The sequence below is a fragment of the Natator depressus genome, chromosome 21 (genome assembly GCF_965152275.1).
Source record: "Natator depressus isolate rNatDep1 chromosome 21, rNatDep2.hap1, whole genome shotgun sequence".
In the NCBI taxonomy this organism is placed as follows: domain Eukaryota; kingdom Metazoa; phylum Chordata; order Testudines; family Cheloniidae; genus Natator; species Natator depressus.
This window is the reverse complement of record NC_134254.1, coordinates 9,888,219-9,913,995: the sequence shown is the minus strand read 5'-3', so window position 1 is coordinate 9,913,995 and position 25,777 is coordinate 9,888,219. Positions and strand designations below refer to the sequence as shown.

Sequence of the window (25,777 nt, the reverse complement as noted above, 5' to 3'; positions counted from 1 at the left end):
ATCAGCTTTGGGCATGTCCACCTGTTGGGAAGCAACCAGCCTTTTTCTTTAGCAAGGCTCTTCTTGACCAACCACTGCTGTCCACGGCCAGCTCCTGCCTTCCTCCTGAAGGGCAGGAGGAAGTTATTATCGTTGTTGTTTATTGGGATGCGTTGTGGTAGCATCTACTAGCCGTAGTTATGCCCAGGAACCAGTTGTGCTAGGCATTGTACAAACACAGAACAAAAAGACTGTCCCTGCCCCCAAAAGTTTATAGTCTAAATACGTACTGGGGTTTCTAGGCTGACGTCTCAACTGAATTACTTTGTAAGCCAAATGCTGTTGCGATGCCAGGCTGCCAAATGGAACTAGCAAGAACAAATGCAGATGGTTCTGCTGGGCTCTCATTTCCATGCAATCCTTTCTTGCAGCCCCTGGTGCAGCTTAGCTGGGAGGTGGATTGCACTGGGTCTTTGTTGCAATTAGGTTTCTGAAGTATGTAATTGAACATCTGATCCTGCACTTGGAAAACCCTAGTGCTTTGAAGGGATACAGTGACTGGGAAATGTCTCCTCCTTCCACTCTGCATGGTGGGCTGAATGTATAACCCTGTCCCCTCACCCTGCTCCTGCCCTGCCTTGGGGGATGAGCTTTTTGAAAAAAGGATATCATGGAGTCAGAGCCATTGACTCATTCCACACAGACTCCTGGAGGAACAGCTACCAGAGGGTAATGAATTCCATTGCCTGCTGGGTTCTTGAACCAGAACCCCTGGGCATGTTCAGCTCCGAATCCAAACTTTGTAGCTTGGGATCATCCATGTCAGATGGATCTGAACCAGAACTCCAGCTCTGAACCTTCTCAGATTTTACAGAAGTTTGAATCTGGATCAGAACCACATGGCTAAATCTCTAAGCATTTCCAAACTGGCCTCGATTCAAACCAGTGATTTAGAAGTGAAAAGCTCTATAGCCCCTTTCCCATGCCCTGCCCTATCATGTCATTTTGCCCTAGAGATTCTGAGGACCATGTCTTCAAAGAGATACATGCCAACAAGCGTGCACATGACCGGGGTGCAGAACCCCCAGCACGTCAAAGTCCCAAGCATGCATTTGCACGTGTGTTATTAAAAGGGGTGGTTCATATATTTAATCCCCTTGAGCCAAACAGTCTGTAACCTGAATTTTAATGAAAATGTTTCCGGTTTGTCATTGGTAGAAGGATCATATCTTCCCAGGTCAGGAACAGGAGAGCATTGTGAAGTCAGTTAAGTATCACTGTCCCCATTTTACAGATGAGTAAATCAGGGTGTATTGAGTCATCACAATGAATTGTTATCAGAGCTGGGAATAGACCCCAGGAATCCTGACTGCCATGCCCAGTCCCACCAGTTCCCACCAGTAGGTCACATATCCTCCCAGCTGTGGAAATAGAACCCAGAAGTCCTGACTCCCAGTCCCGTCGCGCTGTAACCCTCGAACACTTTATTTAAGGCCAGTGGTTTTCAACCTTTTTTCATTTGCAGACCCCTAAAACATTTCAAATGGAGACGTGGACCCCTTTGGAAATCTTAGGCATAGTCTGCGGATCCCCAGGGGTCCATAGACCACATGTTGAAAACCACTGATATAGGCAGTAGATGACTCCTGTTGTCTCTGACAGACCCAAGTGGCCTGATCCTGCTGCCTGCTGGAAGTCAATGGTAAAACTCCCCTGATCTGCAGTGGCCCCCACTTCTCCCTGGAGGTGCAGTAAAGGTCACCTGTTTTCCCAGTGGTGCCTCCCTTCATTCCTGCACTCCGCTTCCCTTCCCAGGCTTGGGGAGGGAAAAGCACTGTGGTGGCCTCCCAGCCCGTCCCCTTTCCCCAGAGTGGCTCAGCTAGCCACATTAGGTGGTGTATACAATTCATTACAATGTACTGGCCAATTAGGAGTCCTCAGGTCTTTTCGGCTCTGCTTCCACTCCTTGACCTGGACTGCCCTGCAAGAACCTGTCTCGTCTACGAGTATGCCATGGCAAGGCAATAAGATGGTTGAATTAACCCAGCTGGGCCTTTCCTGGCCTCTTTAACTCATTCCAGAAACTGCAGCTACAGTGGGTCAGCATTTAATTTTGCAGAAAGCTGGCATATCTGTCTGTCTATATCCATATATGTTTGTCTGTCTGTGCTCATCAGCATAATATCTAAGCATGGGGAAACATGCCACGAGGTTTCACAGGACACTAAATACCTAATTATTTGTGTTTTGTTTTTCTTGGGCTGTTTTCTATTTTTGCATCGGGGATGAAATATTGTATGTGTCACCCAGATTGAGGCGGGCATGAGTCCGAGTCCCAGTTTAGTGTCCCAGTTTATAGGAGAATGAGTCTACTACAGCTGCTAGCTAAAGGAGTTTCTCCGTTAGCAGTAGTGGCTTGTGCTTTTAGCGCTGAAGAGCCAGGGTTCAAACCCTGTTTTTCCCAAGCATGGTCATTATATGCATTCCGTGCTTGGCTGAGCGCCTTCCTGTAAAGTATTACAGATGGTGGAAATAGAGTGACAAGAACCAGCTCTCATATTATTTCAACCCTGAGGCAGAGAAAAGCCATGGAGCTCCACAGCCAACCAAGGGTTCGTTTAGTAGACTTGGGTGGACACAGCACTGAAGCGTTATTATTGTTTAGCAGTTATATTACAGCACTGCCTAGAGAGGCATCAGCTAAGTCAGGGCTCCATTGTACTAGGTGCTGTACAAGAATTGACGGCCTGACTCCCGCTGGGAAGAGGAAAATACTGTTTGCACCAGCCGCTTAAAAACCTACCGACTGTAGACTGACTCCCCTGGAACTTGGTGCAGGCTGTCCCCAGTGACTGGAATGCTGGTAGCATCCCTACCTGCCTGGTAAATGCCTGCTTGGGTGCTATTCAGAACTGTACCCAGGCAGGGAGAACGGACAGTAAATCAAGCAGCAGCTGGAGAGGCTGGTGAATGATCTGAGGTGGCTGTTTGGAAAGGAGAAGGTCTGGAGATGGCATGAGAGAGAGTGGCAAGAAAAAGTGTGTCTGACCCACACTCAAACTGAGGGAGTAGATGGGAAGGAAAGGAAGGTTTCGCCCTGACTCCTCAGTGCTGAATTTGAGTCAAGGGGAGGTTACATCGCTCCGTGAAATCCGTCAGAACTGGGTCAGAAGTAGCCCCAAACTCATATGCTCCCTTCCTTGTCCGAGCTCCCCACTTTTAGTTCAGGATGCTGGACGCTGCTGCAATGGGAGAACTGCCTAAGGCTTCTTAACAGAGCTCTCCTGCTAATCTGTGACATATGGTGGCATACATGACCCTGATCTGTTAATGCTGTAAGCTTCGGTCCCTTCCCCCCACCCACCCTCCTCAGAAATGAGGTGGATGGAAAAAGTCCGCATCATCTCCGTGGAGAAACTAGATCGTCCCAAAAGCTGTGCGCGCGTGGGGCCAGGGCGGAGGGAGGTTTAAGACGGAGCTGAAGGGCAGGAACGGAAGGCCAAGGGGTAGGAAGAATGGTATCTTTATCGCTGGCATGCTCTGATCCTCCAGCTTTGGACTGAAAGGACAGAGAAGTAGGACATGGCTGGCAGAGACCAGAATAATCAGGTCATTGAAACCAGGGGTGCCCTGGGGTAAGGGTTCCAGATAGGCAGGCTACCCCCTTGGAAAGGGGCTAATGCCATCTTGATACACGAGCGAGAAGTAACTATGGTGCACCAAGTCACAAAATGATCCAACCTGATTCTTTCTCCTCTCTAGACTCTCCTCGGGTTCCTCGCTGGTAAAACACAAACATCCCTTCATTCCAGAGAGCTCCCTTGCCATCATGTCTCGAAGACACATTTCCTTGAAGGTATTTTATACCCCTCCTGAAAGTGGCAGAGGTTTCTAAATGTACCAAAACTGGATTCCCCCACAATGAGTCAATTTTTAAAAAGTTCATACTTCAGGGTCCATTCAGATGAGCATCCAAAAGTTCATGTTTCTCTGAACTTTTGTTTGCAAACAGGCAGGGGCCAGTCTAGCTATAGGCAATCTAGGGAGCTGCCTAGGGCAGCAGATTTTTGGGTAATTATCTAGAGTGGCTAATTTGGCCTGGCTGCCCCTTCATCATAACAGAGGGGTGACTGGGCCAAATTTGAGTGTATGGTGTTGCGACCTGGTACATGGGGTCACAATACCACTCAGATTTGCTCCTGTTACTCTGGGTCATGAGGGAGGGGAAGCTGGGCCCAATCTGCCACCTTAGGCCTACGAGGAATGGGGCGGACACTGAAGTTTTGCCTAGGATGGCACATTATCTTGAGCAGCCTCTGAAAATGTGGGCCGGGAATCTCATGGGAATGTGCATTTCCACCTTCCAGACATATTTTCATGAAAATAGCCATCCTGACAACATTTTTGTGCTTCCATGTCCTCTCCTTAGAAGTGTAGACACACAAAATGAAGAATAATTGGGGAAGGAGGAGGAGGAACTAAGCCAGATATTTTTGGACTTCTAAGAAAGGTTCATCTGGAGTTTGGGAAGAAAGTCATATGGTATCCAAAGAGATTCACATACATGGACCAGTTTACATGAAGCACTAGCTAGAAGTCCCTGGACTTGTATTCAATTTTGGAGGATGAAAGTCAAGAGGATTGTATGTGGATTTGAACTTAGGTCTCCTGAGGCAAAAGGCTGGAGTAGTAACTCAGTGTGCCTGCATCCTCACATGTTTATGGACATGAATGTTACCTGATCTAATCTGATACCATAGAAAAAGCTCTTTGATTTTCAGTAGAAGTGGGCTCCAGCCACAAAGTTCAGACCTGGATCCAATTCCAAATTTTCATAGAGGTGAAGGATGGATGAATCCAGAGGTAGACTGACCCCTTTTAGAGATGGGATTGAGCACAAAATATGGGAAATATTGTATGTGTTGAATTTAGATCCTGTATCTGGATTTGAACTTTACCAAAGTTGTCAGGTATTGAGATCAAATTCCAGTGGACACCCATGCACCAGCCTGAAGCTACAAAACTAAGGGAAGCTAATAGAATTTTCAAATTCACCCAAGTCTCATGGGCTTTCAGTAGCACTTAGGCTCCTAAACCATTGAGGTGTTTTTGAAAATTTTACCCAGTTTTACATATAACGTCCAGATGCTGGTGAATTGGTAGGCTCCATGTTTGCTGGCACCCAGAGATAAAGTCTCGGGATCAGATACCCAGCGGATGTAACTCAGATTAGCCCCATTGACGTCTATTTGGGCTCTGGTGATGAAGCTGGCAGATGTCTTTCCAGCATCATCATTCTTTTCATGAGGTCAGTTTTCTCTCTTTGCAGCCTAAGGTTAACATGTAGGTAGAGCAAAGATCAAGCTAGGTGCGGCAAGCTCTGGTCCTTGGTTGACATGGATTTAGAGTTCTCACTAGGTCAGCAGCAGTCAAAGCGATACCTAAAGGCCTCAAGTCAACTCAGAGGAGGAAAATGATACAGGGGAGGATGGATGGTTTTTTTCCAGGATGTGAACTTGGATTCCCCCAACCTTCTATGCATCAGTAATGAAAATGGAAAGTGATTAGCTTTAATCTGGTATCTGTTAGGCCAGGAAACCTCATATGACACCTCTTGGAGAGATCTGCACGATTTAATGAACATCATCATACCAGACAGGTAAATGGGGAATTTGGGCCCTGTCTGGCAATTCCACCCCCTCCCCACCCCACACACACACTTCGGGATGCTCCTCCTAGGTGGTTGTACAGTACGCAGCACAAAGGGGCCCTGATCATGATTGGGGTCTCTAGGTGCTACCGTAATACAAGCAATAATAGTAAATGGGAAACCTTCATTAAAAGGCTGTGAAATGGGTTGGACTTGGATGAGAGGCTGTATGCCAAATGACTTAAATCACTGCATTGACAGCCCTGGGGATCCCAGTTCTCCTCTGTCTGCAGAACCAGGTCCTGCAGGAGGAGGGATAGTGATTAAGGCACTGGACTGGGACCCAGGAGGCCTGTGTTCAATTCCCAGCTCTGCCACAGACTTCCTGTGTGACCATGGGTGAGCCACTTAGTCTCTGTGCCTCAGTTCCCCATGGGGGTAATAGCAGTTGTGAGGATAAATGTCCATTTGTGATTGGCAGGTGCTCTGATACGGTGGTGGTGAGGGTCACATAAGTACCTAGATAGCAGCATTTCAAACTCCCCTACAACTCTGATCCACCTGCCTCCTCTAGGGTTGAGAGGGGACTTTGGTGTCCCTGGCCCACTTTCTCCTTTGTCCTCTCTGAGAGAGAATCAGCAAGGAAGTGGCTGTATTTGTGATGGAGATGCTTGGAACTGAGACCATCCAGATCGTTTCACACAAGCTACCATCAGATGGCAACAACTTTCAGCCTCTATGATGACTGAATTCAGAGAGGAAAAGTCCTCTCTCCTGTTACCAACCACTCTATGCCGTCTGGTCCCCCAAATTGAATCAGACCAGATCCTCAGCTGGCATAAATCGGTCTAGCTCCATTGACTTCACTGGCATGGGCACCTGTTTACATAGCTGAGGATCTGTCCCCATAGTTCTTTTGCAGCTGAATTTTCATCAGGCAAAAGCCCAAACTTTCCCAGAGTCTGAGTCACAAGCAGCTCAAGTCATGATCCCTACCAAGATCAGAGTTGTCTTGTTTCTTCAGAGGTCAAGGGCATTGTAGGGAAATACAATTCCTGCTTCCCTGCCTCGTTCTGATTGATGCCCCGAATTCACCCCCTCCCAATCTGAAAGGGTCACATGTCTCAGTGCCTGCTCTGTAATGGATTCCTCCCGAGCCGTGTCTCCACTTTCTGCCTTTCTTCCGAATGCTGAACCCTTTCAGGAGCCTGGTGTGGTTAGCTTGTGAACCTCAACGACCATCCCCTTCCCTGCTTCATAACATCCTCTCTCCCTCTGACCGGTGTGCAGAGGTTAACAAAGAGAAAACGATTTAGCGCAGGCCAAAAGGGAAAGGCTTTGGTGGCACAATAGGGTTTGAAAGGTGCATGGCCGAGAGGAGCCGTGGGAAATGATGAAACAATGTTACCGCTGGCCCAGCTGTATGGTTTGGTGACTCTCCGATGAGGAAGGAGGCCTTTGTGTCTTAAATAACAGGAAAAGTGATTTGTCCCCTGTGCGGTGGGAAGATTCTAAGTGAGCAAGCTGAGTCGAGGCAAAAATTCCCTGTGTAGTCCCGCAACATCAGCCCACTGACTGGCTCCAGCCCTTTCACAGCTAGGGCCTGATTCAGAGGCCTGGACTACACTAGAAAATTAAATCGGCTTAAAAACATCAATCGGAGCATGAAAAATCCACCCCCCTGAGCAGTGTAGTTAAGACGACCTAACCCCCAGTGCTTCTGTTGACCTAGGTAGCGCCTCCAGGAAGTGGATTATCTACGCCGACAGGAGAACTGCGCCGCTGTAGCATTTCAAGTGTAGACAGGCCTTCAGTCACAGTAAGGCCCCTTCAGCTGGTGTAAATCTGCTGCAAGGACTCTACGCTGGCCCTGCTCCCAGCATGGAGGGGTGGGGGTATCTAGCTAAGGTAATTAGATGGCTATTACCATAGTGACTTTAATGTTTTTATCCTCCCAATGTGCCCATAAGGCAGGGCTCTTATCCCCATGTTACAGATGGGGAACTGAGGCACAGAGAGGATAAGTGACTTGCCCACAGTCATACAGGGAGTCTGTGGCAGAGCAGGGAATTGAACCCAGGACTCTTAAGCCCCTGCCTAGAACCCAAATCATTAGAGCATCCTTTCAACACATGTAAAGAAATAAAAACTCATCAGGAAACAAACAACCCTTCCCCAACCCATACAAGCCCTGACCCCACAATCCTCCCCACTCCAAAATAAACTCAAAATATAAAAATTCCACCCCATTAATGCTTGCAGCCCTCTGCTTGTCCCCGCCCCTCCAAACAGACTCAATCTGGTACAATAGGCTAGTCTTCCACTAGAATGTATTTTGGCAACCTCAGTGAAGGCATCCGACTGCTAATCTAGCAGCTAGACATGTCAAACTAGGAATATTGCCACCCACGATAATTCATGTGGATAAATGTGAGTGGAACTATTTGTGGGTGCAAAATTATGCCCTTAAAAACCAGAAGCCAGTGCTGAAAGCCTGGCTCATGGTGCAGATTTTTGCTATGTGCATTTGGCCAGGTTTATAAATAATGCCCTGACCTGGATACCACTTTTCAGAAAGGTTTGTGCATTCCTCCCGGGGAGGGAGAGGGCAAATCTGGGACTGTAGCATTCTTCTTTGCCTCCCCCCCCCGAGAAGAAGTCCCTCTCCCCAGGACAGATAGGAACTGTGCGTAGCTGCTGAGCTGAGCTGCTTATCCCTGGCTTGTGAGCTCACCTGCCGGGAAAGGGGTTAAAACGAGATAAAGCTGGAGTGTTATGGAGACCATATGGAAGGGGAAGAAAACCCTTTAGCCTGTAATTGGATTCATTCCCAGAAGCTCCTGGTGGAGGTGAGCCTGAGTGGAAGTGACAGGTCATGATCTGTGAGGTGCTGTCGGCTGTGTGGCCCAAAGCAGGATGTGTGTTCACAAACCAGTAGATCAGTCCATTAGGCTGGATCAAATAGATTTAAATGTGTGACAGGGAGAAGTAGAGCACAGATCTATATTACAATTCAGTTTGGTGTTTTCAAGTCTGGATTAACTACTGCAGGTGACGGTTCTAAGCAGAAGCTCCTAGCCCTCTGGCGGCTAGAGAAACGCATGTGTTTGCAGGGTGCAGACCGTTCCTCTTTGGCCTGCGTGGTTTATCTGTATTCCAGGCTTTACAGGGTTGTTTTCATTAGGAGGAGAAATCGATGCTATGAGTCAGGTACAGTCTTGTTTATTTACAGACAGATCCCCCCCCCCACCCCCGAAGTCCTGGTTCCCTCAACACACTACTGAGTGTTCCCTGAACAGCAGCAGCTTGCTCAGAAATCTCTGTGTTGGGCCCACTAGCGGGGTCTGTGCCCAAGACGTGCTGTCTGTGTTCCTCTCAGGGTCCTGCTCATAGTGCCTTCTCCAGACTTCCTGCTGGAATGCACAGGTTTGCAAGGTACACTGCAAAAATATAAGAGCCCTCGAAAGATCAGTCAGTTGCATGTGTTTTATGAGGATCAAGCGTACCCCATCTCCCCTCTCATTCATGGGCCTCCCCGCTCACCACTACTGATCAATAGCATCCCTGGGACAGCCCCAGCAATTGCTGACATGGAAAAGTAGGGTTCTCTGGGACACAGTCGTCTCCTGCCCACAGAACGAGGGATCCCAGCACAGCTGCAGATCTTGATCTTTTTGTGTGTGGCACTGTCTACGTTTTTAAAAAATCAGGAAAACAGGAGGTAGTATATTTTATTGCCTTAGAAGACACAGATTAGATAATATTACTTCATATCTAGTATATTGCTACATGACATGGGTATTGCTAACCGAATGCAGCACAAACACATTGTCATGTGTCCGTTAGCTGCTGTGAAACAAACCAAAGACATCTTCTAACATGGGTGATCAGTGATGCAAGCAGGAAAATGTTGTCTGTTCCCATGAGGCCTTCCCTCGCTTGCTGCTACCGAAATTAACTCTGAGCAAGCTTTGCTCTCCTTTCTAAAAATATCACACAATAGTCTAGAAGGGGCAGGGCGAGCAGCAGCATTGCCGAGTGGTAGAAGTAGAGGAGAAGGAATCAGGAGACCTGAGCTCTGTTCCTGCCTCTCCCATTGGGTCACTGTATTAGACCAGCATGTTCAGACTTGGGTGCCTATCTTTAGGCACCTAAACAAAAACTGCCTGATTTTCAAAGGTGCTGAGCACCCACAGCGCCCTTGGACTTAAATGGGAGTGGTGGGTGCTCAGTACCTGTGTTGTTTGTTATCTATTATCTCTAGTGTGGTAGCATCTAGGAGCCACAGTCATGGATCAGCACCCCATTGTGTTAGCTGCTCTACAGACACAGAACAAAAGGTTGTTCCCTTCCCTAAAGACCTTCCAATCAGGCCATTTATTTAAGTACCTAACTATGGATGGTTTGACCCCTTTGGGCTTCACCTCTTTGTGCCGAACTCTGAGAGATGTGTATAAGAATAGCTCAGAGGTGTGTTGTGAGGTTTAATTACTCTGTGTGAAACATTCTGAGATTCTCAAACTATAGATGCAATACAAGTGAAAAACATTAATTAATGCCAGTTTTTTGTGAGAAATTTTGAAGAAAAAAAAAAAGTTTTTTGGGGAAAAAAAGTTTGTTTTTTTCAAAATACCCCAAGAATTTTTTTTCCAGGTTTTCACTTGGGGATGGGGGGAATGTTTTTGAGAAACATTTTTGGTAAATAATTTTGGATTTTGTTTAAAAAAAATCTCAACAACCAAATACCAAATATTTTTTATCAAAAATAGACCAGTAAACTGAAAACTCTTCCCAAAAGATATTTACCAAATAACTTGGGATAGGCGGGGCCCGGGGGGATGTCAGAACTGGAAAATTTCAACCAAAACGAAAATGTTCATTTTGCCAAAAAGCCATTTTTCATTGAAAAAATGTTTCAGCGGAAAAAAAATATGACCAACTCTAGGGGCAATGCCAGGAGAAACAGATCTAAAGTACAGAGAGGCTGGCACTGGAATAGGGACTGGTAGCTGCCCTCCGTTAAAATGAATCCACAGGCCTCTAATTTTAGAGACGCCTGAAGTATTTATCCTTGTTTACGTAGGGGAAGCACGTTCTAAGCTTGTGTTTCAGGTGCTTTAATTTTGCCCTCTTTTCAGTGCCCTCCTTGTTTTAAAGCCTCGTCTGGAAGTACTCCAGACCACCTCATGCACCTTCTCTCTTTGCCCTTTATCCCGTAATTGGATTCTTTCCTTCCTCTCAGCTCATGTTGGCCTCCTCTCGGCCCCTTTACATAAGGGGCCTGATTCTCTGCTGCCTCTGCGTAATGGATGTAAAAATGCTGCCACAAGCAGGAGTGAGCAACGAATTCTGATTTGGGAGCAGGTTGGACCCAGTTTGCACGGGTGCAAAGGGTGGTGCAAGGATGCAAAGTTGCGGGAAATATGGGCAGAATCAAGCCCTGTATTGCCACTCTTTGGACCTGATCCAAAGCGCATTGAGGTCACAAGAGGTGCTCTGTTGATTTCAATGAACATTAAATCTGTCCATTTTTGCAAGAACCTTCTTCTTTGCAGCTCATGCCATCTAAATCCACTTCCCTGTCTCTCTGAGCATTGCTGACTCTTCGTTTCAAATGTAAGTTTCTTTTCACTTTTGTCTCTTGCCTATGCCACTTTCTTTAATGCTATTATTTGTATTGTGATACCAACTATGGGCCCTGATCAGGATTTGGGGCTCCATGGTGTTAGGTGCTGTACAAACACATAGAGTGAGACCCCCAAAAGCTTATAGTCTAAGTATATAGATGCATAGAATTAAAGGCCAGAAGGGACCATCATGATCATCTACTCTGACCTCCTGCACATCGCAGGCCACAGAATCTCACCCACTTGCTCCTGTAATAGGCCCATAACCTCTGGCTGAGCTACTGATGTCCTCAAATCTTGTTTTAAAAACTTCAATTTACAGAGAATCCGCCATTTACTCTAGTTCAAATCAGTGAATGACCTGTGCCCCACGCTGCAGAGGAAGGTGAAAAAAAAATATCCCAGCATCTCTGCCAATCTGACCTGGGGGAAAATTCCTTTCTGGCCCCAAATATGATGATCAGTTGGACCCTGAGCCTGTGAGCAAGACCCACCAGATAGACTCCTGAGAAAGAACTCTCTGTAGTAACTCAGAGCCTGCCCTATCTAGTGTTCCATCTCCAAGCGTTGGAGATATTTGCTAATAGCAGTCACGGATGTGCCATATGCCATTGTAGGCAACCTCATCATACCATCCCTTCCATAAACTTATCAAGCTCAGTCTTGAAAGAAGTTAGGTTTTTTGCCCCCACTACTCTCCTTGGAAGGTCGATCCAGAACTTCTCTAAGAACTTTTCTTAGAGAAACCATCCTCTAATTTCAAGCCTGAACTTGTGGATGGCCAATTTGTATCTATTTGTTCTTATGCCAACCTTGGCTCTTAATTTAAATAACTCTTCTCTCTCCCTGGTGTTTATCCTTCTGATGTATTTATAGACAACAATCATATCTCCCCTCAGTCTTTGTTTTGTTAGGCTAAACAAGCCAACCGCCTTGAGTTTCCTCTCAAAAGGTAGGTTCTCCGTTTTCTCAGATCATTCTAATAGCCTTTCTCAGCTCCTTTTCCAGTTTGACAAAAAGCACAAAGAGTCCGGTGGCACCTTAAAGACTAACAGATTTATTTGAGCATAAGCTTTTGTGGGTAAAAACCTCACTTGATCTGAAGAAGTGAGGTTTTTACCCACGAAAGCTTATGCTCAAATAAATCTGTTAGTCTTTAAGGTGCCACCGGACTCCTTGTTGTTTTTGTGGATACAGACTAACACGGCTACCCCCTGATACTTTCCAGTTTGAATTCATCTTTCTTAAACATGGGAGACCAGAACCACGCACAGTATTCCAGATAAGGACTCACCAGTGCCTTGTACAATGGTAATAACACCTCCTTATATCGACTGGAAATAACTTGCTTGATGCATCCTAGGATTGCATTAGCTTTTGTCATGGCTGCATCATATTGGTGGCTCATAGCCATGCTAAGATTGACCAACACACTCAGGTCTTTCTCCTCTGTCGCTTCCAGCTGATACATTCCCAGCACATAGCAGAAATTCTTGTTAGTCCCTAAATGCATTACTTTGGACAATTACATTTCATCCCATTTCTATTACTGTACTTTCAAGGTCATCCAATTTTTCTTGTATGATATTCCGGTCCTCCTCCATATTGGCAATACCTCCCTACTTTCTGTAATCTGAAAATTGTATTAACACCCTCCCACTTCTTGTTCCAAAGTCGTTATTGAAAATGTTAAATAAGATTGGTCCCAAGTCTGACTCTTGAGGAACTCCACTAGTAGCCTCCCTCCAGCCTGACAGTTCACCTTTCAGCATGTTCTGTTGTAGTCTCCCCTTTAACCAGTTCCTTATCCACCTTTCAATTCTCATATTAATCCCTACCTTCTTCAATCAAACCAATAATTTCCATGTGGAACTGTATAAATGCTTTACTGAAATCCAGGTAGATTAGATCTACTGCATTTCCTTTGCCTAGAAAAGCAGTCATCTTCTCAAAGAAAGAGATCAGGTTGCTCTGGCATGATCTACCTTTTGTAAAACCATGTTGCATTTTATCCAAATTACCATTTAATTCTAAGTCCTTGACTACTCTCTTTCAAAATTTGTTCTAAGACCTTGCATGCAGTAGAGGTCAAACTACTGCATCACCTTTTTCCTTTTCTTAAATACAGGTACTATATTTGCAATTCTCCAGTCATAGGGTACAACCCCTGAGTTAACAGATTCATTAAAAATCCTTCTGATTGCATGAAAGACAGCGGGTAAATACAACAAACAAACAGAATGGAAGCAGAAGGTAACGAGACTATTACGAACAGCATGATAATTCTTTTTCTCTTCCTCTGTTGATATTTATTTTGTAATTCCATAACTCTGCTGTTTAACTTAAGAATTTTGAGGTTGTTTGTATGAAAGAGGCTGTACTTTAATCACTGGATGGTGCAGTTCGTTCCTTAGGCAAAATTCCCCTTGATCTGAATGGGAGTTTTACCAGGTTTGGGGCAGATCCTGCCATCAGGCCTTTGAACCCATACAGCCCAGATTGCAGGATCAGGGGGTGAAATCTTGGTCGCAGTGAAGCCATTGGGAGCTGTGCCATTGACATCAATGGAACAATGATTTCATGCAGGTTGCAGCACCGTGTTTTAGCTCTGAGTGATTCTCTGCACTTCCTCATGCGTTCTTTGAATCCCTCTTGCCCCACCTTGTAAGTGTCCATCCACGGTGTCAGAACTAAATATTATTATTCCTGTTGGAGTCTCGCCTCTCTTTTCACCCTGCAGGCATGTGGCTGGATTTCCTCATCTCCTTGCGGAACGAATTAATGCCCTGCTGGTCTGAAACAAGATAAAGAAATAAATAGAGAATTCTTATCCCTAGTTGCAGATAAACTGCAACATTCACCACAAAGGATTCCTGGAATGAAACAGGCACCTCTCCATTGAAAGTGCTGATAAATCCTATGCATCCAAGGCTGGCTTAATCCAGCTCAAGCTATCGGAAAATCTCTAGGGACCCAGCAGCACTGAGAACAGCTATTTCTTGTCATGCTACAGTTCTCACATTGACAGATAATCTCCTTGGGCCAGGCTGACAAAATGCTCAAGATTGAATCCCGGGGTTCTTTCCCCTGTGGGTTTAGACTTGCTCCTTCCTCTGGCAAAAAGTCCATTGGTTTCAGGGAGGGTTGTGCCCAAGGAAGGACCTGGCCTGGAGTTCGGTGATCATGTTCTCCTACCGGCTAACCAGGACCTCATTTTGCATCCTCGGTGTGAGAGAGACTTCCATACGTCATCTTCCGGCTGATTTGGCTGTGCAAGAAGCCCCTGCGAATGAGCTATTCAATGCACTTCTCGGTGCCTTAGCATTTCATCTTGCTATGCTTAACCTGCTCTGTTGTTCAGCATGGGAGCAATGCAGGGGAGGAGAGGGGACAGGGAGAAGCAATAAGAAAATAAAAGGTCAGAGGGTGCCCAGTGTGTAGGAAGGCTAAATTGCACTTTTGTGAAATCTAATAAATATTCTCTGGCAGTGGAGAAATGAACTCTTTTCTGAAATGCTAAGTGACTTACCTGCTCCTAGAGTCAGGGCATAGGATTCAAATGGTCAGATGCACACGATGTTTTCCATTTACCAGCCTTCCCCTAGCTGCCTGTGGAGGATCTAGCCTGGTCATCCATTACATGTGTGACAGATATCGTAACCCTATGCAGTATCCTGAAAGGCTTTTGTAGTCAATTTATGTCTGACTGTGTTCTACTCCAGGGGGGAAAGTTGCCACAGCTCTTTCCAGCAATAAAAAACGTGCGGGTTGGTTAAGGTGAATCACATTGGTGTTAACTCCTCCAGAGCGGTATATCCCCCCGCCCTGGGGAGGTTTGAATGTACTAGTTCAAACTGATTTTTCCAGAAACCAGCAGAAGGGAGTGAGTTGTAGAAGGGAAGGTTCCTGACTCTCAGTTTTATGTTCATGTCACTTAAATAATTAACCAGATCTCAGCTGGTCGAAATCAGTATAACTCCATCAAAACCAGTTGCTGATTTATACCAACTGAGGATCTAGTTCTAGGTTTGTAGTCGTTTGGAAATATCAGTGCTGTAAGAGTTAAACGGATTTCTGCATTAAGCTAAAGCTGGGATTGCTAGCTTTAAAATGGATCTTTCCACCACCAGGTCCTGAGATGACAGCTCATTCAAAATTATTCCCACTGCTTCCTTTGACACCCATTTATAGCTCGGATGCAGCTGATGTGGGAGCCTGATCCAGAGCTCACTGCAGTCGATGGGAAGACTCCCAGTAATTAGGCCCTTGGTGCTCTGGATTTGGTACGTAAACCTGGCAGACACTGTGGGGAGAGAGAAACAACAACAGATAAACTCCGCATTAATCTATGGCATCAGTATTTGCTGCTACAAGCAGGAGTGTGAAGTGATGTCTGAAATCAGCAGGAGCTAAATCCTGCTATTGATTCTCTCTCCCATCCCGTGCTACGCACCAGTGAATTAACATGAATTACGCTGCCTGAGTAGTCGGGAGAAATTTAACCAGTGTACTTGGAGGCGATGGGGCCAGGAGTTTGTCTGTGCCTTTGAAATATTTATGCCACAAATTAGCATGTGTTCTAAGCCCATGAATTTCAAATATTTATATAGCTTTAATATTAAGGAAAATGTATTAAAATTTCCCATAGGCGTTTTATTCATTAGTAAGGCTCAGCACTCGTAGACGACAGTGCCTGCTTGGTAATGCATCCATGTAACAGAGTGCAGAAAAAAATGGGAGCGTGATTTGTCTAATGCAGCGGTTCCCAAACTGTGAGTCGGGACCCCAAAGTGGGTCGCGACCCTTTTTTAATGAGGTCACCAGGGCTGGCGTTAGGCTTGCTGGGGCCTGGGGCCAAAGCTGAAGCCTGAGCCCCACCAACTGGGGCCGAAGCCTGAGGGCTTCAGCTCTGGGCTGTGGGGCTCAGATTACAGACCCTCCTTCCCCCAACCTGCCGCCTGGGGCTGAAGCTCTTGGGCTTCAGCTTTGGCTCCCTCGCCTAGGGCAGCGGGGCTTGGGCAGGCTCAGGCTTTGTTCCCCTTCCTGGGGTCATGTAGTAATTTTTGTTGTCAGAAGGGGGTCACAGTGCAATGAAGTTTGAGAACCCCTGGTCTAATGCTATCAGACTAAGACTTTCAAACCTGGAAGTCTCAAATTAAGCCCCCTCCATCCAAATTACCTGCCCAAAAGTTCTGAGTTCCTACTGAAGGTAATGGGAGCTGCAGCATGTGCAGCTCTTTGAAAATCACGCTGCTCATTTAGGTATCCAAAGACATACTTAACAGACTCACTTTAGGCAACTTTAAGGTGCTTAAATCTTGGTACAGATCCTCTGCCTGTCTGGGGTGTTCCAGGAAAACCCATACAAATATCATTGGCAGATTGAGGCTGTCCAGTCACTGTACATTCACGCACCACTGCGGGCAGCTGGGCTCACTGCCTTACCCTAGAGGTGAAATTCAAACTCTGTTAGCTTCTTATGCCCTGGTTTTATGCAATCCTTTTGCCACAACACTCCAAGCACAAGACAAAAAGGGGAGGGAGGAGAGTACAGGACTTAGAGACAAGAGTTCAGTGCAGAAGATTTGGAGAATTAGCTTTGCCATTATTCCTTGACATTGCAATTGAAATACATTTCCAGGGGGTTTACAGTCACTGCCTGTTCTCTTCTAAAATTACCCCACATTATGGTGAATGTTTAGCCTATTTCAGCTACAAAGCCAGTTTTGCACATACTTTCCTTGAAAGGAAGATACTTTAGAGGAACTGAAGCTTGTGAGCCGTTGCAGGCCAGAGACTGGGTTGGGTATTTTATTTTTGGTCACACTTCTCCTGTAGGACACTGTAGAGCAGCTCCTCAGCTGGGGGCTGCAGTCATGGACCAGGACTCTTATTGTTCTAGGCGCTGTACAAACATCGAACAAAAAAAACAGTCCCTGTCCCAAAGAGCTTGCAATCTAGGTAATGGTTACACTGAAGTCAAAAGAGCTACACTGATTTACACTAGTTGTGGATTTTGGCCCCTAACTTGTAAATTCTGTAGATGTGCCCAGGGTTGCAGGAGGGTTTATATAGTCTGTGCTGAAGCTTGTCTCTCCATGGCTTCATTGCTATTTTTTGCCATGCTAACTAGCTTAAAGCTAGCATAGGTGTGTCTACCTGAGCTGCAGTCATGCCTGTGATTTCAGAGGAGCCATACCTTGTCACATAGGTAAATGGGGACACAGCCCTATAGCTGATAACCTGACCTGTAGTACCCAGTTAATGCAAATCTGATTAATTCTACGGTCTCCCCTTCTATTTTCAAGGTTGTTCCTTTGCAGTGGGAGATCTCACTGCTGATGGACTGGAGATCTGACAAGCAGCCACATTGCCCTGGTAAAAGGGGTGGAGAAGTGTGAAAGTTTGGCACTTGGAAAGAGGGACCTTTCTTTTGCTGCTTCCCAACTCCCTTTGCCCTCTCGTCAGCCGCATCCATCACAGCCATACAAAAATTGAAAATTCGATTAGAATGAAAGCTGGTGTCAAATGGGTTTTCACAAGTTCTTTAGGGAAGAAAAGCTAATGAGCATTTGCACCCTCTCCCCTTGCCCTCATCGCACACTTGGTCCCTGGGAGCGAAACTATTTGATCTCTCTTGAAGTTTTACAGCTGCACCCATATTGCTGGCCCTGCGATAAGCCGTAATAAATACAGAGGGATCTTGGAAGCATCTTAACTACTGGCACATTTTTTTAAGGAGTGTTTTGGACCAAATGGAAAGTTATTGACTGAGATGACAGCAGGGGACCTATTGTAAAACCCAGATGAGGTTCCAAAGTTTGTACACATTGTATTGACCAGGTGTAATGCAGAACAGATGAGGAAAAACATTTTAATTCACTTGTTTCGCAGCTCCCCCTGCGCTCACTCTCTCTCACACACACAGCTTGTACCTGGCAAATATTGCAGGTGCTCAGCACTCAGTCAGAGAGGCAGGAATGCTGCTTCAAACAACAGATGTAGCACCCTAGAAAGCCATTAAGCAGAGCAGGATTTAATACATTGGCTAACTTGTTTGTCCTTTTGTTTCTCACTCGTTTATTTTCAGGTTTCCTTGTAAGCTGCCAGCAGTCCGAGGAGATGTGAAGCTGAGGTCCTGACCGCTTGCCATCACTTCAGTTCCTGTGAAATCGTCAGGAGAGCTGGAGAGTTTCATTGTAGGGTCAATGTCAGATGGTCAGTGACCGGGGGCGGCTTCCTTCCGAAATATTCCCCTGCCGTCTGCGGGGCAAGATATTCTTCAGACCCTACCCTACATTGCATGGCTTTGCAATGTGCCATTGGGGACTGAGCACATTGGTCCATGGGAATCTTTTTATGGACCTCAGTGGGTTTGGGATCAGGCCCTTCAGGAGCGGACTCTTTTTTTTGCCCTAGATGCAGCTGCATTTCAGGGATGGGTGAAACGAGCCTTGGCTGGGATTTTCTAAACTGTCCAGGCGATTGACTGGCCTGATTCTCTGGTGCTCTGCATCCTGTCATCATTTACACCAGTGCACAGTGAGTGTAAAATGCTACCGGTAGCATTTTACTCTCACTTTGCACCCTCTTTGCACAGGTATAAATGACAACACAAGGGGCAGCATGACAGATTCTGAGCATATGTGTCTAATGGTGTCCAGAGAGGATGGATGACCAGTAATTAGGGCACTAGCCTCGGCTTGGGAGAGCTGTGTTCTGGTCCCTGCCCTGCCACAGACTTCCCGCGTGACCTTGGACAAGTTACTTTTAGTCTCTCTGCCTCAGTTTCCCCAACTGTAAAATGGGGGCAATAGCCCTGCCCTACCACACAGGAGGGTTGAGAGGTTAAATGTATTACAGAATGGCAAGTGCTCAAATATTATGGGAATAGGAACCATACAAATAGATAGATAAACCTCCTAGACTACTTTAAAAGGCTCAAGTTATCCATAAAGTGCTCTGTGATTAATGGTGATAGATTAAATATGTAAAACATTATTTATTATTTTAATATTTGGCTCTACATTCTTCTAGGTCAATCCTTACTTTAAATCCATGCAATTGTAATATCATAGGTTACATTTTTTCCTGACTTACATTTATTTCAGTGTCATCATTGTTATTATTTGTTGGCATTTTGGTTGCATTTACAGCCCACCCAGTCAAGATCCAGACTTTATTGTGCTAGGTGCTTTATGGACACACAGTAAGAGACAGCCCCTGTCCCAAAGAGATCACACTCTAAATGGACCAGGCAAGCAAAGCGTGGGAGAAAGGAAGGTTCATTACTAAGGCTGCAAATCATTCACGGAGGTCACGGCTTCTGTGACTTTCTGTGACCTCCGTGAATTTTGCGTGCTGGTGGGGCTGACCCCAGGAACACCCCAGCAGCTGGGGAATCCCAGGGGCCAGCCTCACTGGCCGCTGCTCTGGCAGCCCCAGGCAGCTGGTCCCCGGCGCTGCCTTGGAGCAGCGGTCCAGGACCAGCGGCGGTGGCAGCAGGGCCCCAGGCCACCCCCAGACCAGCAGCGGCTGTGGTTGGGTGGCCCCGGGCTGCCCCCGCCTGCATCAGCAGTGGCGAGGCCATGGGCCGCCCCCACCTGGACCAGCAGCGGCGGGGCCGTGAGCCATCCCCCACCCAGACCCGTGGCGGCAGCAGGGCCCCGGGCCAACCCCCACACAGACCAGTGGCGGTGGGGCCCCGGGCTGTCCCCCGCCCAGAGCAGCGGCAGGGCCATGGGCCACCCCCCCACCCAGACCAACAGCAGCATCTGGGGGGCTCCGGGCTGCCCCCCGCCCGGAGAGGCAGCGGAGCCATGGGCCACCCTCCCCCAACCCAGTGGCAAGGGACCCTGGGCCACCCCCAGCTGCAGCTGGGCTCTGGGTTGCCCTCCTCCCCCCCCAGCAGAAGCGTGGCCCCACGCTGCCTGCCCCCAGCAGCAATCTTCAGGAGCGCCCTCCTCTCAGCAGGTAGGATTTAGTCACAGGTATTTTTAGTAAAAGTCATGGACAGGTCATGGGGCCTTGACTTTTTGTTTATTGCCTGTGACCTGTCCATGACTTTTACTAAAAATAACCATGACTAAAACGTAGCCTTATTCATTACCCCTGTTTTGCAGATGGGGAAACTGAGGCACACAGCGATTAAGTGACTTGGCCATGGTCACACAAGGAGTCTGTGGCAGAGCCTGGTATATAACCCAGGTATCCTGAGTCCAAATCCATTGCCATAACCACAAGATCATCCTTCCTCTCTGGCATGAGATATAGGTCGGCTCTGAATTTGACCCACAGTTTTTCCATAGAGCCAAATCTTCTAGTGAGAATGAAACGTTTGCTGTTGTTTTCCAAGGGGCCAGGATTTGGTTTGTGATGACCTCACACAAGCATTCTGAGGACTGCCACTTGTGGAGGCAGGCTGTGATCTTCCTGGGAAACTGGGAACTCTTAAAAAAATTCCTTGCAGAAGAAGTTGCTGCCTGAGCAACAAAGCCGTTTCTATGCACCCCAAGTATTCAGTGACCGCTTCTGGGAGCCACGGGCACCACTGATCATTGATAATGTAACTGGGCGCTTGTGGTGGACCTATAAAGGGCTAAGAGATCGAGCAGGAGCACACAGGAGAAATCAGAAAGCCCTGACTGCCAAGGAGAGACTGCTGCACTCCCTAGGTAAGTGATGAGTGTCTTCATTTCTGCTTGTGATAATGCTGCAATGGACAGTCAACGCTCAACGGTTTGAGACAGGGTCAGCAGAGGACAAAAGTTCCATTTCATGAAGGATTTTGAGATTTCAAAGCCTAGGTCCTTTCCAAATGGGAACAGAAAACCAAACCCTTTCTGACTTCTCTGTGAAGGAAGATTCTGGGGGAAAAGAAAAAAAAAAGGGGGTTTAGACATGATCGAATACAGGTTTTTTTAAACCGAAAAGTTTCATTATGGAAACGTCAAAACAGGACATTTCAATGTTGCCAGAACTATTTTTTCCCTCTGGTTTTCTTCCAAAACAACATTCTGACAAAATCGAGCTTTTTTGATTTTGGCAGAGCTGGATATTCCAGTGGAATATGGTTCCATTTAAATTTCTCTCCCCGGTTCTAGTGATCATTCCTGGTTCCCTTACATGAACCTTGAACTGTATATCACTAATAAGAGAAACAACCTCTTCCCATCTGGGGATGTCCCGATGCTAGAGCTGAGGACTGGGACTCAGGACTCCTGGGTTCTCCAGCTTGTTTTGTGGACCGTGGGGTCTCCATGCCTCACATCCCTCTCTGTAAAAGGGGATGATAATATTTACCCACTTCATTTGGGGGGGAGGAGGGAGGAGATTTAGTTCACTGTTAGGTGAAATTCACCCCTGTGCAGAGATCCTGCACAAGACTGATATTCTATTATAAGCAGGACTTTAATGGGGTATAGATCTCTTGCAGTGAATTTCACCCTGGAGATTTTAAAGAACGTTGAGCTCCTCGGGTGGAAGATACTTTCCATTTTGGGGCTATTGTTGTTATTGTGCCTTGTCCCCTCTTTCCTCTCTTCCTTCCTTTAACATTATTTACCCTCCAACAATTCCTCTCTCTTAGTTCCCCCACGCACCCATCTGGTAATGCCCATTATCATGATATCTAAGCTCTTCTCCGCTCTGATTTCTCTCCTATTCAGGGATCTTTCATCCATTTTTCCATGGAGTTTAATTTCTTGTTGCTAATGAGGCTGCTACTGCTACTCTCAGTCTCCGTCCAGATACATCCCACTGAACTCTCAGAGATAGGGAGAGCCAATCCAGCCTACCCTGCTACCTGCAGAGTTGCGATGGCAAGAGTTAGTTGATTGCAGCTCAACAGATACTTTTAAACAGGAGAGATGCCTCAAGCCTAATAAGAGGGATCAACATCACTGTTTAATTCAGGCGGAAGGTGCTTTCTGCACTTCCCTCTCTTTATCAGCATTGATTAAACTGACTCCCTTCTCATTACCTGCCTGTTAGACCCATCAGACAATGGAATATGTGGCAGAGACTCAGGGAGCCGTATAGGAATAGAGCGCTCCAGGAGATGCCCTGAACACAAGAGATGGAGCAGATGCAACTTCTGCCTAAATTAACCTTTTGATGTCCCTCACTGATCCTGAACCAATGCTCAGGGAATAAAGGGCTTGACTGCTCATTGTGCTGTGAGTTGTGTCATCATTTAGACCAAAGGTCCCAGATCAGAATGGTGGCATTTTTACCGGAAATGCCAATGCAAGGTGCAGGGCAATGTAGAATCTGGCCCAAAGTGCCCAGAATACCATGCTGTACTGATGCCCACCTTGGAATCTTACCTCTTGGCACTTTCTTTTTCAAATGCTACCTGTGAAAGTAACTCACGAACAGCAAGCTATAGATTCGCCTGGGGAGGCGCCGAGCTGGAGTCTTAAAATATGAAAGACGTGTCCTGTTTACAAAGTAAGGAAGGGATGTTCAGTGGACTGGCTGGATGGATAAAGTAAAAAACAGGAGCTTTTCTCCAGGAACAGAGAGAGAACAGCTTCACAAAGGGCTAGTAAGTGGGAGATGAAGGAGGTGACTGAGGTATTTGTTGCGGGGGGGCAGTAGTTTATTGATGTTACGGAATAAATGAAGACACAAAAGAATGATCCTATTGAGAGAGAATGTGCATCAGGACATAAGCATGGCAGAATCCTGTTTTAAGGAAAGACCTAGGCAATCCCCTTTTGATCAGTACAGCCAAGCAATCTCTGCACGGCACTAGGTCACATGGTGCAACTGATTTTACAGCAGAATCTCCCAGTGCAATCAGTAGGTCTGATAAACCAGCCACTAACTGCCTAGGGTCAGGAAGAAACCTCACCATGTGGGCAGGATATTACAAAATTGTCTGTTTGAGTTTTTAGCAGCTTGGACTGGCCCCTGTTGCAGTGGGGGGGCCGAGCCTCTGTTGCCCCAAACCTCATAAAGTCATCTGCACCTGTGCAAAGTGAATGCAATATAGGGGTAATCCACTACTGGGTCAGATCTTTTGCTGGTGTATATCAACACGATGCCAGTTTACACCACCTTAGAATCTGGCCCTACCATTCTGTTTTGGTAGCATTTTGCACAGGTGTAAATGACAACCCTTAGTGCAGGACAATGGAGAAGCAGACCCAAGACCAGCACAGACTGTGATCTGATACATAAGTCCTAGTGTTTTTTATTCAGTGGCATCTGAGATGGCTCTTCCTTGGCTTTCCTGGGCTAGCACAATGCCAAAATGATCGGGTGGCAAATGCTGTGGGACGGAATGTTTGTTAGTTTCTGTTGGTCTGTACAAGTTTATATTTACATGAAATCTAATTCTGGGGCCAGATTTGACCTGACAGTGTCCCTTTAATAATGCCTCAACCAAAAGCTTTTTAAAAATAATTAAGGATCAGGATAAAATTGGGTAAAGCAGTTACGTAGTGGTACCAGACTTCATTAAATGTGTTCAAGAGAGAACGTTTTAATATTTAAAGAGGAGATTTAATATTTACATAAATCCTCCCTCTGATGTGAAATTGCTGCTAAATCAGGTTGGAAACTGGTTTTTAAATCCCTTTAAACTGGTTTCCTATAGAGCTCGGATGGTAAATGATGTCTGCAGCTCTGTATGACCTAGCAAGATTTATTAAGGGGCTCGGCCCACCTGTGGGAGTTGCCCATACTGTCTTATAGGTCCCTTATGGGATTAGAGACACTAGCATGCTGGCTTGTTCTCCCTTCTCCCCCAAAGTTTATTGAGAGAAGATAAAAATAATTATAATAAAACAGTTATACTAAAGCTGCTAAATCAGGACACTTCCCTCACTATGGAAGCTCAGTGTGGTAGCTTGAAGTATTTTCCCCTGGGCAAGTCTGGATTTCATACACACTGTAACGGAGGTGTAGTGTTGGCAGAACTGAATAGGTATTTAACGCTCCATAAAACTGTAGTTTAAATGTAAGAAGTTACTGCCCAGGAACACACCCATGAGAACTGGCAGTGTCTAGTGCTTAGAGAGGGGTCCTGTTAATAAGGACTCCTTGGTTGTATTTTCAGCTCAGGGACAGAGTTAAAGCATGGGATCTGTACTCTGCTCTGACCACTAGACCCCACTCCCTAAAGCATGACCCCTTAATTCTGTTCCCAGCTCTGCCATTGACTCAGTAACTGGGGGCAAGTTACTTTGCCTCTCCGTGACTCAGTTTCCCCAATTGTAAGGTGGGGATAATGCAGTAGAGCACTTGGAGATCTTTGGAGGCAACATGCTAGGTCAGGAATACAAAGCATTATATTAAACCTGTTTATTAATTATTAATTATCCAGCTAGCAAAACCCAAGCATTCATCAAGTGCTGTGTATACAATTTAAAGTGCAAACAACTGGTATTGCATAAGAACCTGCTTCATGGAAGCACGCACTTAAGCCGGAGTCTGTTGGCGGAGTTCTAGGCAGGGCTGCATGGAACCTTCCCTTTCACTGCATAAAGGCAGGATTTCCCCTCTGGAGCAGATTTCCCCTGCCTTCCATCCTCTTCTGTGTCCATCTTCCAGGCTGCTAGAAGTCAGGCTGGGAGTCGAGAGGCTCACGGCTTGAAATGCACAGAGGTGCTTGGAGGTGGCCCTTCCTCTGGCTCGTGATTAGAAAATGAAGCTGCGTCTTTGAATCAGGCCCCGATCCAGCAAGGGTCTGACGCAGGCAAGGAGTCCCAACGAAGTCAATGTTCCAATGAACCCGTCGGTCCCTTGCTGACTCAAAGCCTAAAACTGTTGCGTTCAAGAGGCGGGAGTCTGGAAGTCCAATAGGCTTAGAGGACCCTTCTAGGAAGAAGACGAGGCGGCTGTCAGTCACAGCTGCTGCAGGTTCAGAGGGCATTTGTGTGTTTTAGGATGATGCAGTAGTCAAAGCAGCCTGTCAAAAGCTGGCACAGTTCCAAACTCTGCTTGCCAAAGGAAGACATTCTAGACATCTCAAAGTGGGGAACTCAATGGGTATCTGCGCCTTATAGCCAGGGCATCATTCTAACTAGAGACACACAAATGTATGCTTCACCTCTCAGTGTAAGTCAGACCAGGCCCTCCTCAGCCTGCAGTTGCTCCATACATTTTTAGGCCAAGATTTTCAAAAACAACTGGTGATTTTGGGTACCCACTGCCCAGCATAAAGGGGCCTAATATGCAGGCAATGCTGAGCACCTGCCCTCTGGAAATAGGCCCCTTTTAAGGTGTCTGAAGTTGGGCACCCAAAACCACCAGTCGCTTTTGGAAATCTCAGCCTGAACCTTTCAACATTTGTTTTGTTCAGCAACGGAGAGTTCCGGGGACTTGGGGGGAAACCTTCCTTCCAGATCACTTTTCAGCAGCATGAGGTCTGCCAGGAGAGCGCTCCCATATGCAAAATCTAAACAAAAATGTTCAGCCTCCAAAGCAGTTTTCTTTTGTACGGACTGAGAAATGCTTCCCCGCCAGTGGCATTTCCCAGCTCTGTGCTGTGCAAAGCAGGTGCAAGCAAGCC

At 46.5% G+C, this 25,777-nt stretch overlaps 1 protein-coding gene across 2 annotated transcripts in view; it reads left to right on the top strand.

Moving 5' to 3' along the window:
* MLN (motilin) overlaps window positions 1-25,777 on the top strand; it is a 266,464-nt gene that overhangs the window by 231,631 nt on the left and 9,056 nt on the right. The window contains exons 6-7 of one of the 2 annotated variants that reach the window (XM_074936286.1): window positions 18,347-18,474; window positions 20,612-20,930. The gene's annotated coding sequence lies outside the window, so the exon portion shown is untranslated. Of the gene's footprint in view, window positions 1-18,346; window positions 18,475-20,261; window positions 20,931-25,777 lie in introns of those variants that run through there. The other variant, XM_074936285.1, reaches the window with a different exon arrangement.